Source organism: Neovison vison, chromosome 10, assembly GCF_020171115.1.
Source record: "Neovison vison isolate M4711 chromosome 10, ASM_NN_V1, whole genome shotgun sequence".
Classification (NCBI taxonomy): Eukaryota; Metazoa; Chordata; class Mammalia; order Carnivora; family Mustelidae; genus Neogale; species Neogale vison.
The window spans coordinates 31,879,020-31,884,946 of record NC_058100.1 but is presented as its reverse complement, the minus strand read 5'-3'; the positions used below and the strand labels follow the sequence as shown (position 1 = coordinate 31,884,946).

The 5,927-nt window shown below is 45.2% G+C and overlaps 1 long non-coding RNA gene across 1 annotated transcript; it reads right to left on the bottom strand.

The window, feature by feature from the left end:
- Positions 1-708: 708 nt before the first annotated feature.
- LOC122918113 lies at positions 709-3,993 on the bottom strand. The gene is made up of 3 exons (XR_006386556.1): positions 3,912-3,993; positions 3,344-3,459; positions 709-935 (listed from the first exon to the last, which is right to left on the bottom strand). It is a non-coding gene; the product is annotated as an uncharacterized LOC122918113 (long non-coding RNA).
- Positions 3,994-5,927: the final 1,934 nt, after the last annotated feature.

The window sequence follows — 5,927 nt, the reverse complement described above, 5'->3', positions numbered from 1 at the left end:
TCCATCTGCCTGACGTTCCCCTGCTGGTGCTGTCTCCCTCTGACAAATAAATAAATAAAATCTTTACATAAAAAGAGAGTCAGAGAAGTTTTGCTTCTTTTTTGTTTAAGATGCTACTTATTTATTTGGCAGAGAGAGAGGGAGCACAAGCAGGAGGAGCAGCAGGGGAAGAAGCAGGCTCCCTGCTCAGCAGGCAGCCCGACATGGGGCTCATTCCCACGACCCCCGAGAACACAACCTGAGCCAAAGGGAGACCCATAACTGACTAAACCATCCATGTGCCCTGAAAAGTTTTGTTTTCTAGAAGGACAAAGGGGGAAAGAATTGGAGGATGCACCCTTATTTGGGTTTCACTGTAAAAGTCCTAAACTTAAATTCTCAGAAAAAAATGTAGCAGACCTAAAACCAAAGGAAATATTTCCGTAATTTTTACTCTTCACTGCCAAAAATTGGTACAGCAAGAGCAGTGCACATAGGATCACCATGGGAAGTCATGAGGACAGAATTTCCATTCCAAATTTCCATGAGAGCTAGTGTTCCTGCAGTATCTCGTAAAAGACCAAAATTTTTCATTTGAGCACATACCAGAGTCTTACGATAAGAAAATTTCTACAGACAGGTTTATGCCCGAGAACTCAAGCATGAACTAATTGTTCTTCATAACTCGATAGGAATGGCTGGAAAAGCAGAGAGTGTTTGAAACAAAGCCTAAAGAACCTCAGGAACGCAGACCAGCCTTATCTAACGGGGCAGGGGTGACTTGTAATTTACACACTCCGCTGGATCCACCAGGGTGAATGGGGGGAAACCGGAGGAGAAGAACCAACGAGCAAACCCATGAGCCTTCTTCAGGAGTCTCTCACGTCTTCAGCTGAGGATGACCGGATGTGCCACGACATGGCCATGTCATCAGGCAGGCAGGATCAGGAAGTCTACTAAAGTGGCAGGAACAAAAGTAAAGTTTCAAACCCCAGAATACTCAGTTTACCTGCTTTTAATGTAATATGGTTTTGTTTATTTATGTCTCTCCCTAAGCATTGATAGATGGTAGTGGTTAAGAGCCAGCAGACTGTGGTGTTCATAGCCAGCTTGATCACTTAGTAATTGTGTGAATTTCAGCAAGCGACCTTATGCACTTCGCTCTCTGTGCTTCAGAAGTTGTCCTGTCTATAAATAACAGGAGTGATAATACTAATTCCATAAGGAGCTGTCGCAAGCATTAAGTGAGCTAGCACATGCAACGTACTTAGAGTCGTTCGTGGCAGGTTTTAAGCACTCAGTATATATTAGTGGGTGTTATTAATATAGCGTTAATATTATGCAAAATCTGATGTACTTGAGAGTGAAATTTCCCCAAAGAATATTTTAGAGTCCTGCTATGTGAGGATAACTACCTCCTTAATTCAGTAATGAGCAAAGAAAATGCTTGCTTTTGCTTAAATGATTAAATAAACATCTGAATGAGAGTTTTTCCCGATTTACCTAAATGCTCAGCCTTCCTATTCACTTTTTGTTTTTCAGATTTTCCATTTAAACACAGAACACTGGCCAGAAAGACTGTGTTCCTGCATGATCTGTTGCTTTTTGAATAGAGAGGTTGAGTGAAGTGTGTGTGGGCTCTGCTGCCTCTCCGAAGAGCCTGTTTCTATATCAAGACTGGATTGAATGACCAAAGAAAGACAATTATCATAGGATCTCTCTGATATGAGGAATTTGAGAGGCAGGGCAGGGGGTCACGGGGGGCAGGGAGGGAAAAATGAAACAAGATGGGAACCCCACGAACATGATCTAAGCCAAAATTAGAGTAAGACGCCCAACTGGCTGAGCCATCCTGGTGTCCCTAGTTTTTAAAACACAATGTAGTCGACAGAAAAAGAAGAGTTCAGCTTCAATTATCTTCCCTTTTCTCTGGCAAGGGGAATGGCTTTAAGCGCCAAGGGCAGAGCAGTTAAAAGAGTCCGTTGAAGGCAGGTAGTAAATAACAAAAGAGAAAAGCTAGACATTTAAAAAAGTTCAGGTCTCTGGACCAAGATGAATTATGTGAGCCTACTTCCGATGGTTTATTCTCTTCCCTTCCCATGTCACCACAGCCGGGACCATTAATTTTCCCCTTTGTAGGTACAGTCCCACATTTGGTGGTTAATAAATCTGATCACCGAGCTTGGCTACCCAGCATCCACAAAAGTGTCCTGCTGGGCCAAAATCCAGGATTGAAGGAAAGAAAGTCCCTACTACCCGCTATGGAAAATGGAGGAAGACGCATCTCTCTCCTAACCACCTGGAAATGAGACAAATTTAAATCAATTGGTTTCTTCTCCCCAGAATTTTGCATCTAAGAAATGGTTCAGGGACAGACATTACTCGTGGTAGCAGAGCAGTAAGGTCACCACAGTTGAGGGTTGGTGGCATCCAGCATCGGGCTGGTCAGCGCTCAGGGAGGAGAAAGGAAACTGCCCCCATGGAGCCATTTGGATTTTCCCTTCCTTGCCTGGGTTCTGATCTAGATTCTCCAGACGTCCCAACGATTCAGTGATCGGCCCAAGAGTCTTTTTTCCCTCTTCTGTTTTCTAGAGTTGGTTTCTGTCTAGCATCCTCGACTGCTGCCCAGAACAGTCCCAACCACGGCCCTCCCATACCAGAAATGCCCTAGTTTCCAGCGCAGATGGGCGTCCTGCTCTCTCACGCTCTGCGGCTCCTGCAAGACCTCACGCTGCGAACAGGAGATCCGAGTGGAACCCGTGCTCAGACACAGAGGTACGAAATGTCTCTCTGATTTCCAAAGGTGCATATACCAAGGTTCTGTGACATTCTGCATTGCTGACCTGTCTGGGTCTTACTGCACCTGAATGATAAAATTCAGGGGCCACAAAAATGGTGCCACAACGTGAATGTGGGTCCACACAGCCCGCCCATGGTTGAGCTGCTTCTCATGTCTTCTGTGTGTGCCCCGCTGTTACCTCAGGGAAACCCGCCAGGCTGGGATACTAGAAGCAGGTCAGCAGTGTGGATAGGATCGAAACAATCATGGGGAAGTAAAAGGATAACGGGAGATGGAAAACAAGCAGACGTCTCTATTTGTGAATGTAAAGATATGGTAGCCTCCAAAGCGAGACGAGGCGGAGTTTTGCCCAGCTTGTAGGACAGATTAGTAATAAAGCATTTGTTAGTATTTAGAAAAAGAAGCCGCAGTTAGGAAAATCCAGTTGACTAAAAAAATCTCCTATCAGTCTAAGTACATGTACTTTAAATGGCAGATTTTCATCGACATGAAAACGGTTTCCTAGAAATGCCAAATAGCCTGAAAAAACAGATTTATAATGAAAATAAAAGTTCTCTGACTTACCATCCACACCGCAAGGCTTGTTCCCAAGAGAAAACTGCGTTGATCTCTCCCAGCCGTTTCTTCTGCGGACACACTCGTCTCTCTATATAGATACTGCGTTGCTTTTCCCTCTTGTACTTTGTCTTTCCAATAAAGGAATATAGATTGATTGAATAATCAACATTGTATTATTATGAATTTGTGAGCATTACTAAATGCGGAAAACCACATTCAACTATTACATTTTTTTCCTTGTTCAGGTTTGAGTGTTCCTTGGAGTTTCTAGTTGGCCTTGATTTTAAATTTCTCTCGTCCCCTGTACAATCCATAAATCTAATTTTTCTGCCAAATGCTGCACAGGGCAGGTCGTCGAACCGATTCGCCCTTAATCCCAGAGGCCTCCTTCCGAGAGCCTTCTCCCCTCCCGCTGCCCACGTGTTGTTTGGGACTCCCACTACCCCTGTCTGGGGTTAAATCCCCACTTCACAGGCCCACATCCTCGTTCTTACTTTACCCCCTTTGTCGTTCTGGAGCACATTCTTTAAAAAGTTTTATAAGAAAAGACCTATGACGACAAGAAAAAGGATACGTGGAACTTTCAAGCTTTTCTCATGGAGCGTCTCTGGACCAGAGCCTTGAGGGTCGTGCACCGGCTAGCAGTGCCCTGTGTGGCCAGCGATGCTGTCATAGGGCCACCACAGCAAAGCATGACGCGTCAACCTGTCGGCTCACTCTGTCGGCTCCTGAAATTAATATAACGGTTTGTGTCAACTATACTCAAATTTTAAAAATTTTTTTAAAAAACAGCGCTATATGTAAAAGCAGTGGGACAATGTGACGTGCTATGTACTGCTTAAACGTAAAATATTACTGGACGCCTGGGTGGCTCAGTCGGTTAAGCATCTCAGTCTTTTTTTTTTTTTTTAAGATTTTATTTATTTATTTGACAGACAGAGATCACAAGTAGGTAGAGAGGCAGGCAGAGACAGAGGAGGAAGCAGGCTCCCTGCCGAGCAGAGAGCCCCATGCGGGGCTCGATCCCAGCACCCTGGGATCAAGACCTGAGCCGAAGGCAGAGGCTTAACCCACTGAGCCACCCAGGTGCCCCAAGCATCTCAGTCTTAATTTCAGTTCAGGTCATGATCTCAGGGTGGTGAGAAGGCGTCCCTCCTCCAGCTTCTGCTGGGTGTGGAGCCTGTTAAGATTCTCTCTCTGGCTCTACCCTCTCCCAGATACATAAATAAATAAATAAAGCTTTACCAAATTGCCAATTTCTAAGATGCCTGTTTTTTTTTCCCCCACATTTTTCACATTTTAAAAGTTAGAATCAGATATTGTTTACCCTGAATGTGGTGGCACCTTTCCCCCCTGAAAATTCCTTTCAAGTGTCTTACCATTGCTTTTATTTTAGAACAGAAAAAATACAATGTTTCTCAGTTAATTGCCCAAAAATGTTAACAGAATTGAGCTAAAAACCCTTTGCTGAAACAAAAGAATTAGACTCAAAATGGAGGCAAGAAGCCTCAGGGCTGAGGAGGAGAATCAGTACTACTGGGGCTGCAGTAACAGAAAATGAGGGGAACTAGAGTGAGTGGAAACGAGGGGTTACTACAGAGGAACTCACAGAACCATACGTAAAGATGCGCCAGGCCTGGGGAGCGACCTGGAGGCAGGCCTGCAGCACCGGACACAGCCCAAGTCCCACTCCCCTCTCGGGGATAGCAGGAGCTCCTGGGCCTCACTGACGGCCCCACAGTGGAGCACAGCCACCCTGGTCTCTCTTTCCTGTCTGAGGTCCCAACCAGCCTAAACTGAAATCTCTTAGACCCACTCCCAAATTCCTGCCCAGAGTCCGAGTCGAATTCACTCCCGCATCGATCAGCGATTGCCAGGGGATGAGGACTGCATTGCAAGAACATGGTTTCTCTCATGCATGAGATGGTGGGAGGCACTTTTCAGGAAACGGGAAGGGAAACCAAGCAGACAAATGACTGATGTCCAAAATAATTAATGCATCAAAGACCAAATTTTAAAAAACCGTAATTGATATTTTTTTAAAAAAAGAAAGCCAACAAGAACATTGGAAATCCAAAGGTTCAGCAAGTAACAGAGCCACAAAGAAAACTGTTCCTTTCCTTCTCTCTGTAAGACTGAGGCAATCTGGAGATTCGTTTATCCTAGGAAGGATCGAGGAATGCAATACCTTTCTGAGATTGTATTCTATGTGGGAGGAAGGAAGGGTCCAGAGGCAGAGGTAGGGGCGACTTCAAAACCTGGAAACTTAAACTCAAGCCCTGATTTTCAGGCAGCTCTTCTTACAGGCTGACCCAAGGTTACATGGGTGCTGATTCATAAGCACAGAATTCGTACAGTTCTCACGTTGCTCAGGACTTCTAGCGTCATTATCTGAACCCTACCACTGCCTCCTCACGCATCACATCACAGGCTGAATGTTGTTCGCTCATTCCTCAGCGCCTTCTCACATGCTCTTCCCTCTGCCCAGAACACTGTTCCCTTCAGTCAGGTCATGGCGGGGATGGTCTGTTCCACCATCTGTGCAGTTTCCCTACCATGGCCACAACCGAGACCATAACTCACGACCCGG